General features: G+C 42.5%; 1 long non-coding RNA gene across 1 annotated transcript in view; it reads left to right on the forward strand.

The window, feature by feature from the left end:
• Positions 1-798: 798 nt before the first annotated feature.
• The window catches only part of LOC121560158, an 84515-nt gene continuing 72681 nt past the window's right edge, over positions 799-12632 (forward strand). Inside the window, exons 1-4 of the long non-coding RNA XR_005998900.1 lie at positions 799-895; positions 4596-4784; positions 6080-6150; positions 7678-7852. This is a non-coding gene — a long non-coding RNA (uncharacterized LOC121560158). The remainder of the gene's footprint in view (positions 896-4595; positions 4785-6079; positions 6151-7677; positions 7853-12632) is intronic.

The following is a 12632-nucleotide window of genomic DNA, read 5'->3' on the forward strand; positions in this document are numbered from 1 at the left end:
CCGAAAAATGGTTCATTCCTCTGAGCTTTTAAAACATTGCACATTAGTGGCATCTGCTGGTCAGTAACAAACAGCAGCATTTGATGTTCAGAAACACCTTTTTCTATCGTTTGTAAAAACTCTGTGGTGCAGGTTAGTCATGGGATTTGAACCCCTCAGGTAGAATACGAGGTTTGCATCTTACATCTTAGGCTACTTCTCTTCTTTGCCTCCAAGTTCACTATTTTTCTAAAACATTATTTAGGATGCAACAAAAGCTTATAATATAGTCTACTAAATGAAACAAATTATTAGAACAACAATGTGCAGATGTGTGGTTTCACATAAAACAATACAAACAATTTTGCCTTCGCCTGGATACAACCTTATGCTTTAACGTCTCTGGGTGCGTCATAGTTTCCAACCTACCTGCTGAGCTACCGTTGCAACACACGTTTTGAAAAGTATGTGATCAACTGAAGCTTACAACTGGGCACAGACATCAGTTCAACATCTAGTTTTGATTTAAATTAGGTTGAGTTGTCAACTAAAGTGAAATCAATGTGAAATCAACAAAAACATTCACCATGTCTTTGAATTTAGATTCAAAGTTAGGTGAAAAAAAATACGAAATTCCCTACCGTTGATGTCTTCTTGCAAATCCAATCAGTTGACCACATTGATTACGTGGAAACAACATTGATTCAACCAGTTTTTGCCCAATGGCTTCGGAAGTCATTGATCACGTGGTAATTGGAATTTGATACAAGCATCGGTACTTTTGCATCAGGCTGTTTTATGTTGGATTGTTGACTTTATAACAGGGTTGTGTTGGTTTTACCTATTTGTCTTTTTTGGGGGTTATTTCCTTGGATTTGGACTTTGACTTCCCTTCAAGACTCAACCTGAGGTTCTGGTAGGACTAACGTTTTAAGTTGTATTATTAAATCAATATTTGTGTTACTTATATTAAAACTCTATGGTTTTCATATCAATACACTATTATTGCACTAACCAAGTTCCCCAATTTCCTATTTCTGTCAAGTTTGTGTTTTATGCAAGTTTGTTACAAGTTTCATTCAACGTATATTTTTGTAACTGCCCTGGTTTTGGGGAAAAATCTCCCTAGGAAGTCACCACCATTAAATAATTTTTTCTTTAAATTTGGGAGCTTTGTTCCCACTAATCCAATCTCCCTATTCCACGACTGGCCATACTACATATACCGGTCATCTTGCTGTATCAATGTGATTTGGAGGGAAAACGCAAGTGGGTTTTGAATAACTATCGCCAGTTATATTGTTGTATTGAGTGGAAAATATTGAACGCATGCGATACACAGAGTCTAGTGCGGACTGTTCCATTGACTTCCGCCAGAAAGCAAAGGGTTTGATGCATCTGGTGGACATAAGGTGTTGGCCAGGGCTGTGAACATGCCGTGTACAATATTCAAGACGTCTATCTCTTTAACCAGTCCTTTACATTATTTAGACTGAAGTGCAGTCATATTTCATTGAGCATGTGTGGATATTTTTAGAACCTCTGGTTGGAGAAAAGAAAGAGTGTGTTTGCACATGAGCGGTTAATTAGGTCACTACCAATGGCAAGCCTGCATTGGAGCTGCATAGTGTGTGTGTGTCTTTGTGCATGCGTGTGTGTGAGAGCATGTGTTCATATGCACGAGTGTGTGTGTATCAAGGCATGAGAGCATGTGTGCGTGTGCACGTGTGTGTGTGTGTGTGTGTGCATGTTTTGTATTCAACTGAATTTAGCCAACACTTATTCACACACATTGCATTTTAATACCACATGTTTTACTGACAGATTTGGAGAAGTCGTTTTAATGAAGACTTGCAAAGCTTTCATGAAAACGCTCGCACAAATCCAGAGGTTACAGATCAATCAGTGATTCGTTATTAACCTAGCCCCCTTTTAGTGACTGACCTTTTTGGATTAATTTGGATCCACAACAATTTCTTTCTCCAAAAAGCCATAATCCGCCCCAAACGTGATTGAATTCTCAGTGAGCAAGAGGTGAAATATCTGATAGATCAGTGAGAAATGTGAAGAAAAAAGACTGCTTTTGCTCCTTGGTCATTTCCAATGACTAGACTGTAAAGCATTTTTTTTTTTTTTTCATAGTTTTCATTTGCGATTCAGTTCAGCTCAGCTCACTAGTTTGAAAAGGGTATTAGTTAATTAACACAAATGTCACATAACTGTCGCACCACCATCTCTTCAATATAGGCTCAATGTCTCTCGCCCAAAGCAGACCCAACAGAACTCCCAGAAACATATTTTTCCCTTCAAAAGTGTCATTGAGACACATATCTAGACTGTCTGTTGCGGACCTTTCGCTAAATAGCTGTGCACTTTGCATTGACATCTCAAAGCATAAAAGACCAACGATCCCACTAAAGGGGTTTGTGTCCCAAATAGCACCCTTTCCCTACACTGTCCACGTCTTTTGACCAGAGCCCTATGGGCCATGGTTCAAAAGTAGTGCACTAGGGAATAGGGCGCCATTTAGGACAGAACCAGAGTTTTCAAAATGGCTAAAGCACTCCATTAAGAGATGAGGCTGCCAGCGCCGGTTTATTTTTAGAGCTTTTCATTATAAAGTGGCATATTCAGACTGCCCAATCTATTCCGGCGACATCACGGATGATGTCGTCTGAAGGCGGAATTAACGTGTGCAGTGGCGTCCTCTTTGTGAGCTTTCTACATTTAATGGCTGCTATAAAAAAGCAGACTGCACCACACGGCCTGGATGAAATGAAAGTGGGGGATAAGGGAGAAATGATGGGTGGAAAGACACAAGGAAATCTGGAGGGAGCCAGAGAGATGCCCCTAGCTGGAGCAAGGTCATAGGTGGCCATTCCGGCCTCGGTGGGTTTTTTGAATGTGTGCGTGTGTGTTTTACACTAACGAGGCTGGAAGAGCATGTGGCTCACTGGGTAGGCAGTAATAATGTTATATGGACAGAGTGCTTAGAGGACAGTGTGGTCTTAACACACACACACACACACACACACACACACACACACACACACACACACACACACACATGCTGCAACAAGCTCTCACAGACTCACTGCAGAATCTGACGGACACACACCCTAGTCCAGGAGTGTGGCTAGATAGCCAGATGGAGAAAGATGGAGGTTATTTTAGGAAGGAAAGAAGGGAAGTAACCGCATACGCTGTGTACAGTAGAGTTCAATTCCTCCATATGCTACCATCAGCGCTAATTGGAAACGCATGGTCGACTTGTGTGTGAAGCGTGCCTCTCATCCTAAAGGCATAGTGCGTAATTTTGGCACAACCCCAATGCTATGTCCTATATCACGTTGAAGGACTGTGGACCGAAATGGTTTGTGGGAGATCTGTTCAATACATTATGGAGAATAGAAGAGTGTCGCTGTGCTGGAGTTTCTTCCTCTATGCAGCTAAGTAGGCTATATAAGTCATGGAAAGAAACCTATTATACAGGGATAAGATATGCATCAATAGATAAAGATATTTAAACTTGAAAATTGTGAAACGATATCAAAAGCAACAAACCCTTTAATACGTCAATATTAATGAATAATTATTTCCCATAACGCCTCCTTGCGAATTCTTGCCCCCTGTAAAACAAACGATACGAAGAACAGCACTCAAGAGAATGCAATACTAATTTCCACAAAATCCCCCAATCCTTCAAAAAATGTCAATTAAATTGGATTCCTGAACGTAAACTCTCATCTCTTTGGACAACAGTCCTCTGACAACTCCAGACTTTGCTGATGGGCAGACGACGATCTGAGGACTTAAGCCGTGTGTATATTTGCCCATTCCCTGATTCCGCTAAAAGTCCAGTATATCCTTTGGGATTAATGTCAAAATCGGGGTAAGGGATCAGGAGGCTTAGGGAGGGATAGAGGAGCTCATTTTCTCTTTCATATGACAGATGGTGGTCGGAGCCATGGATATAGGCTCCTCAGAACTCAAGATGCTTCAAATGTCTATTTCCTATTAATTACTGGCCAATGCGACGTATTCGGAACAATGCTAAATTCAAACAAGGTGACTTTGAGTTGTCAGTGTGTGTGCGTGTTTCTGTGTATGTGCACATTCATACTGGACACTGCCAATAGGCTGGTCCTTTCATTAGATATAATGAAGAGGAGAGGCAGATTCTTCTTAGTGTGTGTGTGTATGCGTGTTACTACATACATAATTGTACTGTACCTCTGCATACAAACATTTTATTGGTGCACACACACACACACACACACAAAACCCACACACTACTACCCATGCATATATTCCTGTAGTTGTTGACACACCCCCAGCCTCTGCTCCGGTCCCATGTCATAGAAGACAAGCATCGATTATGTAAAGTTTTGTCCCCTTAACAGCAGTGAGCATATAGGGCCCTGGGGCTGTCATTACAGACACAGACAGACACAGAGGTCAGAAGGCAGTGTAACCACTGCAGGCGACTAGATCAGACCATAGCTACAGTAGTACTGTGTGTGTGTGTGTGTGTGTGTGTGTGTGTGTGTGTGTGTGTGTGTGTGTGTGTGTGTGTGTGTGTGTGTGTGTGTGTGTGTGTGTGTGTGTGTGTGTAGGGCTGTTGCGGTGACCGTATTACCGCCACGCCAGCGGCATGACCAGACCAGCCAGGCCACAACAACATAGCTACAGTAGCCTGAAGGATGGGACTGGCCCGCTGCACTGTCTGCACGCTACTGGGGCCCGAGAGGGCTCGGTTAGGGCTTGGTTTAGCCCTTCACACCCAAATAACTGTCATTCACTTGGTAAGTCTTTACTGTCCTCTGTCCTCTACTGAAGGAGAGAGATGATGAACGAGAGGGAGAGAGGGAGAGAGAGAGAGAGAGAGAGAGAGAGAGAGAGAGAGAGAGAGAGAGAGAGAGAGAGAGAGAGAGAGAGAGAGAGAGAGAGAGAGAGAGAGAGAGATTAGGTTAGAGAGTTAGGGAGAGAGAGAGACAGGGAGAGATTTAGCAGACAGATAAAAAAAAGGGTATAAATAGTGAGAGAGGGTATGAGATGGAGGAAGAGATAGAGTGTGACAGAATAGAGATTGACAGGAGAGAGGTGGGAAAAGAGACATTCAAATTGAGAGAAAGAGTGTGAAGAAGTGTGAAAGAGGTGAGAGGAAAAAAGAGGGGGAGATACAGAAAGGAGTTGCCAAGTAATTAGCATGCACACATACACGCGCACACACCACCTCCCTCTAAAGGCATCTGATTCCCACAAAGGACACAATCTTGAAACATTGGCATCGTTATCACAATCATTATCATCATGAAATTGCATTAAGATGCGCCATTATCTCTGCGAATAGTGATACTGTAGCAATTGGGGAAAATGCCCTTCTATAGGTGAGGCTTCTGTAGTATTTTAGCATACACCTGAAAGCTGGCAATCCAACACACACTTGTGTACATATGTGTGCGCGCACAACCAGACCAGACACACGTACACACGCGTATGCACATGCACAGTAACACACACGCAGTGTAACAAACAGTCACACACACGCACTTGCGCACACACACACACCAAGACTCACGATCGCACTCATACATATAACACGACAGAGCGTCGTTCTGATTAATCAATTTGCACATTGATTCCAACGCTTCCATTAACTTAAGTGGTGGTGTGTGTGGTTGCCATGCCGAAACATGTTTACCCTAAACAAGTGTGTGAGGACAGAATAGCCGCTAAAACAGACAAACTTCGCAATTCGACTAAACCAACTTGAACTCAAAATGGAACATTCAATCGGCGCCATTACTCATGTTATGTTTTGGTTAGCGTTAGCGCTACTTAAATGTTCTGTCGGTAATATGAGTGCGTTCGGAGTAAAATAACATCCTTGTTGTTGATATTTCGGCTGCTAAAAAGAGGGGGGTTAATTAGATCTTCTCGATTCTCTCCTGTCATCTGTATAAGCTTTCTCTCATGCTAGCAATGTTATGATAGCTAGCTCTAAGACCTAAAATGGCCGTGCTGTTTCGATGGCATTACCCACGGATTAAAGACAAGGCACAGAAAAGCTGTTGATCTGGCCTGTTTGTTTTCACAGGCGTTCACACGTCTCCACACTAATCCTAGGAAGCAAGGGAGCCGGTGACCCCAAAATGGCGCCATCTACGGGTGAGAAGAGTGGCAGTTTCTCCTTGACACATGCGATTTACCATTGATGGGTGACTACTGCTCGTGTAGCTCAGCTGTATAGTGCACTGTATGGTTCCACACATGGGAAATCCATGTGACTGGCCCTGTGGATTCAATATTGTAGTGTTAATAGGAGAGAGACAGAGAGCAAGAGAGAGAAAGAGAATAGGAAAGAGAGAGTGAGTGAGGGAAAGAGATAAAGCAACAAAGGGCAAGCAAGAGAGAAACATAAATATAGAAATACATTGCACATTGCTGAGATCCGTGAGAAATAGAGATTTGACAACCACACAAGTAGGACTTGATTATCTGCCAGATTCCAATGCATTTCTCATCCCAGTGCTTTCTGTGGAGGTGACAGGCGTGCTAACCGAACATGTTTGTTCAATGCATGAGAGGAATCGCATGAATTCGTGTTAGGGCAATCAAGCAGAAAAGACATGTTATGTATAGATGGAGGCAGAGAGATCATGGATAGTACAGAAGGAGGTGTAGTGGTTGGATACAATTGGAAAAAAAGAGAGGAGAGAAAGCAAGAGTGTGTGTGTGTGTGTTCGCGTGTGCATGTATTTGTTTGTGTGTACTGTATGTGTTTTACAGATAGAATGTGTGTTTGTGTGTGTGTGCGTGCGTGTATGCTTGTGTGTTAGTTACGGTGTGTGTCTCTGTCTGTGTCAGAGAGCGAGAGCACCAGAGGCTGGAGCTAAGAATAAAATGTTTGATGCCCTGTTGGTTTACTTGCTGCTTGCCTGGCATATTCTCTGCTGGATGAAATGACATTTATGTGATGTCAGCACGTATTAACCTCCCCAAAACACAACACAACTAACTGGGCGACACTCACACAGGGTTGTGGGAGGGGAAGCTGATCCAAGATCTGTACCTGCAGAAATGTCCTACCCCACCAGACCTAAGTAGCATGTCTAGCAGAGTATATGGCCTGAGCCATGGTAGAGAACATGCCACAAGATCCAAAAGAAACGAAGATAGGAACCTTCATGGGGACTCCTTGTAGCTTGGGGGCAAGTTTGGGGATCCAAACCACATACTATAGTAACCTTAATCCAACACTTATAGCAACCTTATCAAGAGGTTGACAGTCACTGGACTTGAGTTTGTATCTCGGTTGGGGCTACCCCTCAAATACACTGCAGTGCATTACAATCAAGGTCTTCACTTTATCCACAAGGAGTTCTAACGTAAAAATAAATAAATGCTACTTCAGATGACAGACATTTTTGGACAGTTTTTTATGTTAAAGGAAAATAGTGCTATTTTCCTTTAAGCATCCTGGGTTAAATGACATATTTGGCATTGGTCGAAAAATAGTAGTTGTAATTGGAAACAGTCTTGACATGTCTCGCTAATAACATGAATAACTAATATGCATATATCAGTGCTTATATGAATATGCATATTTGGAAAGCTTGGCTCGTTGAATAATTGACATGACCTCACGTGTGCTCATTGGATTGACTGACGTGTGCACTTGCACTATTTTAACAGTTCTTGAGTTGACTGAAGAGCCAGTGAAGAGTTGTTCCAGTGAAGAGCTGTTCCAGTGAAGAGTTGTTCCAGTGAAGAGCTGTTCCAGTGAAGAGTTGTTCCAGTGAAGAGCTGTTCCAGTGAAGAGTTGTTCCAGTGAAGAGCTGTTCCAGTGAAGAGTTGTTCCAGTGAAGAGGTATGTATGCCGTATTACTTGTGTCGGTTTTAGGGGGGTTAATTGAAAGTGTGACTGTGTGTGTGTGTGTGCATATGTGCACATGGATGAGTCTGTGTATGTCTGAGTTTTCTCTGCATTTCCTCAATCAACACAGGCATTAAGCGTCCAACATCTTAGAGAACAGCTCGGAGAGGCTGTGTCCCAAATGGCACCCTATTCACAATAAAGTGCAGTACTTTTTTATGGCTCTGGTCAAAAGTTGTGCACTACATAGGGAATAGGGTGCCATTTGAGACGCAACCCCTGTCTTCCTTACTAAAGACAATTCTGTGTTTCCCCACAATCCCCAGCGGTTTCCCTGTGGGTCAGCATGCTAATTTGAAGGGGTCCCTGGACCCAGAGTAAAGCCTCGCCATGCCACAGAGGGACTTCTTCCAAAGCCTTTTCACACTTAAAGAGGCATTTCCAAATTTTCCAACTTCATATTCATCATCTCCAGCACCACCCCAACATCAACATATGTGAAAATGGTGCGTTTCTATGTTTTGTAGTAAAACAAAAATAGAGAAAGATAAGTGTTTCCAATGACATCATCAACCAATTAGCAGACAATAAGTAGGCAATTAGTAGGCAATGCCTACTCATAATTGGTTAAAATCACAAGATGCACACGATGATGTCATTGGAAACACTTATCTTCCTCTATCTTTTTTAATAAAACACCTAAAAAACGCACAATATTCACATTATGTTGATGTTGGGGTGGTGCTGGAGATGATGAATATGAAGTATACATTAAAAAAAAATCCCTTTAATACCCCTCGTTCTCCAGCCCTCTGCAAAAGGAGAGAGCTGTTTTTAGAAGACAGAAACTACGCCGGGAAACCTATTTGTGTAATCAGGTAGCTTCGGTGGAGCCAAAAATAGACAAGGAGGGCGAGTGAGGCAAGGCGGCGAGGCGGCGGCTGTTGTCAATTTTTAATGCCATGGATGGTGATTAGTTTTGAGAAGCCCACGCACAACAAGTTCAGTGACAGAGGGCGAGCAATAAAACATGGGGAAATGCAGGCAGACTGGGGCGGCTAAAATTAGATTGGGTCCTGGCAATTATGTATGTGTGTGTGTGGGGGGAGAGAGATAAATCAAATCAAAGTCAAATTTTATCTGTCACATGCACCGAATGCAACGGGTGTAGACTTTACTGGGAAATGCTTACTTATGAGCCCTTCCCAATGATGTAGAGTTAAACATTTATTATAAAAATAAACATTTTAACACAAGAGGGATAAAATACACAAGAATGGAGCTATATACAGGGAGTACCAGTACCAGAGCGATGTGCAGGGGTGCAAGGTATTTGAGGTAGATATGTACATGAAGGCAGGGTAAAATGACTACCCACTGGGCACAAACTGGTTGAATCAACATTGTTTCCTCATCATTTCAACCAAAACAAATCTATGTCATTGTTAAATCAACGTGGAAAACTGATTGGATTTGAAAAAAGTAATCAATGTAAGGGCATTTTGTCTCAACTCTTAACCTAAATCCAAGGACATGGTGAATTTTTTTGTTGATTTCACATTGAATTCACGTTAGTTGACAACTAAGCCAAATTTAAATCAAAACTATACAATGGACTGATGTCTGTGCCCAGTGAGTAGGCATCAGGATAGATAATAATAAGAGTAAAATAAAGAACAGAGTAGCAGCAGCATATGATGAGTGTAAAATTGAGTGTGTGTGTGTGTGTGTGTGTGTGTGTGTGTGTGTTTGTGCATATGTAGTGTATGTGAATATGTTTGGGTTTTGTGTGAGCTTGTCAGTGTAGTGTGTGTGAGTGAGTGTGTATATAGTGTGTACAGTGAGGGGAAAAAAAGATCCCCTGCTGATTTTGTACATTTGCCCATTGACAAAGAAATGATCAGTCTATAATTTTAATGGTAGGTTTATTTGAACAGTGAGAGACAGAATAACAACAAAAAAATCCAGAAAAACGTATGTCAAAAATGTTAGAAATTGATTTGCATTTTAATGAGGGAAATAAGTATTTGACCCCTCTGCAAAATATGACTTACTACTTGGTGGCAAAACCCTTGTTGGCAATCACAGAGGTCAGACGTTTCTTGTAGTTGGCCACCAGGTTTGCACACATCTCAGGAGGGATTTTGTTCCACTCCTCTTTGCAGATCTTCTCCAAGTCATTAAGGTTTTGAGGCTGACGTTTGGCAACTCGAACCTTCAGCTCCCTCCACAGATTTTCTACGGGATTAAGGTCTGGAGACTGGCTAGGCCACTCCAGGACCTCAATGTGCTTCTTCTTGAGTCAATCCTTTGTTGCCTTGGCTGTGTGTTTTGGGTCATTGTCATGCTGGAATACCCATCCACGACCCATTTTCAATGCCCTGGCTGAGAGAAGGAGGTTCTCACCCAAGATTTGACAGTACATGGCCCCGTCCATTGTCCCTTTGGTGCGGTGAAGTTGTCCCGTCCCCTTAGCAGAAAAACACCCCCAAAGCATAATGTTTCCACCTCCATGTTTGACGGTGGGGATGGTGTTCTTGGGGTCATAGGCAGCATTCCTCCTCCTCCAAACACGGCGAGTTGAGTTGATGCCAAAGAGCTCAATTTTGGTCTCATCTGACCACAACACATTCACCCAGTTCTCCTCTGAATCATTCAGATGTTCATTGGCAAACTTCAGACGGGCCTGTATATTTGCTTTCTTGAGCAGGGGGACATTGCGGGCGCTGCAGGATTTCAGTCCTTCACGGCGTAGTGTGTTAACAATTGTTTTCTTGGTGACTATGGTCCCAGCTGCCTTGAGATCATTGACAGGATCCTCCCGTGTAGTTCTGGGCTGATTCCTCACCGTTCTCATGATCATTGCAACTCCACGAGGTGAGATCTTGCATGGAGCCCCAGGCCGAGGGAGATTGACAGTTATTTTGTGTTTTCTTCCATTTGCGAATAATCGCACCAACTGTTGTCACCTTCTCACCAAGCTGCTTGGCGATGGTCTTGTAGCCCATTCCAGCCTTGTGTAGGTCTACAATCTTGTCCCTGACATCCTTGGAGAGCTCTTTGGTCTTGGCCATGGTGGAGAGTTTTGAATCTGATTGATTGATTGCTTCTGTGGACAGGTGTCTTTTATACAGGTAACAAACTGAGATTAGGAGCACTCCCTTTAAGAGTGTGCTCCTAATCTCAGCTCGTTACCTGTATAAAAGACACCTGGGAGCCAGAAATCTTTCTGATTGAGAGGGGGTCAAATACTTGGCACACCAGGCAGGCTAAATCAAATGCACAATGTATTTGAAATGTTGAAATGCACACTTGTTGTGTATTTGAGGTTTAAAAAGGCTCCTAAAGATAGTAGTTTCCACGAAAAATGTATAAACGCCTACAAGAAATGTCCATTAATTATAGTCCACATAATAATTCACATTTCCTGTTGCTGCAGGATTATTTTCCTGCTGTAGCAAACTGGCTCAAATTAAGATCCTACTGTACATCTGTAGTATTTGAACCCAGGTCTGCAGCCAAATAGGACTCTCAGAAACCATCAACTTACAGAAATTACTTGGAACATGTGCTAGAGTGGGGACCACTGCACCACAATTGACAATTAATTTGGAAGCAGTAATCAGCATAGCAAAGCAAGACGACCCTTGATTATCTAATTACGGTGGAGCAGTGTGCAAATAGAGTACCCCGACTTCTGTTGCCATCACCCTTTATTTGCACCATCGGCAGAATAGAGAGAAGGAGAAAAAAAGCAAGAGAAAATGAGAGGAAAAGTGAAAGAGAGAGAAGAGAATGAGAGAGTGAAAGAGAAATGGATTGAGGGAGAGAATGAGAGAGGGAGAATTAAAGTGAGAGAGAGAATGAGAGAGAGAACGAGAGAATTAATGAATGGGAAGTAAACAGCAATTTTGGAGCAGGAGCGGAGTTGTCGCGGGTGGAGGGATTTCATAAAACAATGCCTTCTTACTCGATAAACAGCGGAGGGCCGGAGTACTTAATCTCATTCATAGTTCATGGGGAAGATATTAAAAAACATGCTCACTTATACTGGGCGCTGGTGAGCGGGGGCTGAGCGTCCTGCCAAGCTATTGTTAGCGCCTACTGTCACCCGTTTCGGGAGGCACGCGAAGCGTAAGCAATTTCAACAGAACGGCTGGGCTGATAACAAGATGGAAAATAGGAAATGCTAAAGATGACAAGAGCTTCACCTCCCTAGTATCAGTTATTTATTTAAACGTCTCTGACAGGGTCGCCACACTTAGCATCAGTAGGCTTAGAGTAGTGACATTTCCTGCTTCGCCGTTCAATGCCGATGGTGTAGTTTGTGTTGTTTATTTGTATTTTTTTTTATTTCACCTTTTTTTAAACCAGGTAAGCCAGTTGAGAACAAGTTCTCATTTACAACTGCGACCTGGCCAAGATAAAGCAAAGCAGTGCGATAAAAACAACAACAACACAGAGTTACATATAGGATAAACAAAATGTACAGTCAAAAACACAATAGAACATCTATATACAGTGTGTGCAAATGTAGTAAGTTATGGAGGTAGGGCAATAAATAGGCCATAGTGCAAAATAATTACAATTTAGTATTGACACTTGAGTGATAGATGTGCAGAAGATGATGTGCAAATAGAGATACTGGGTGCAAATGAGCAAAATAAATAACAATATAGGGATGAGGTAGTTGGGTGGGCTAATTACAGATGGGCTGTGTACAGGTGCAGTGATCTGTAAGCTGCTCTGACAACTGATGCTTAAAGAGTCTCCA

The sequence above is a fragment of the Coregonus clupeaformis genome, unplaced genomic scaffold, assembly GCF_020615455.1.
Source record: "Coregonus clupeaformis isolate EN_2021a unplaced genomic scaffold, ASM2061545v1 scaf0820, whole genome shotgun sequence".
In the NCBI taxonomy this organism is placed as follows: Eukaryota; Metazoa; Chordata; class Actinopteri; order Salmoniformes; family Salmonidae; genus Coregonus; species Coregonus clupeaformis.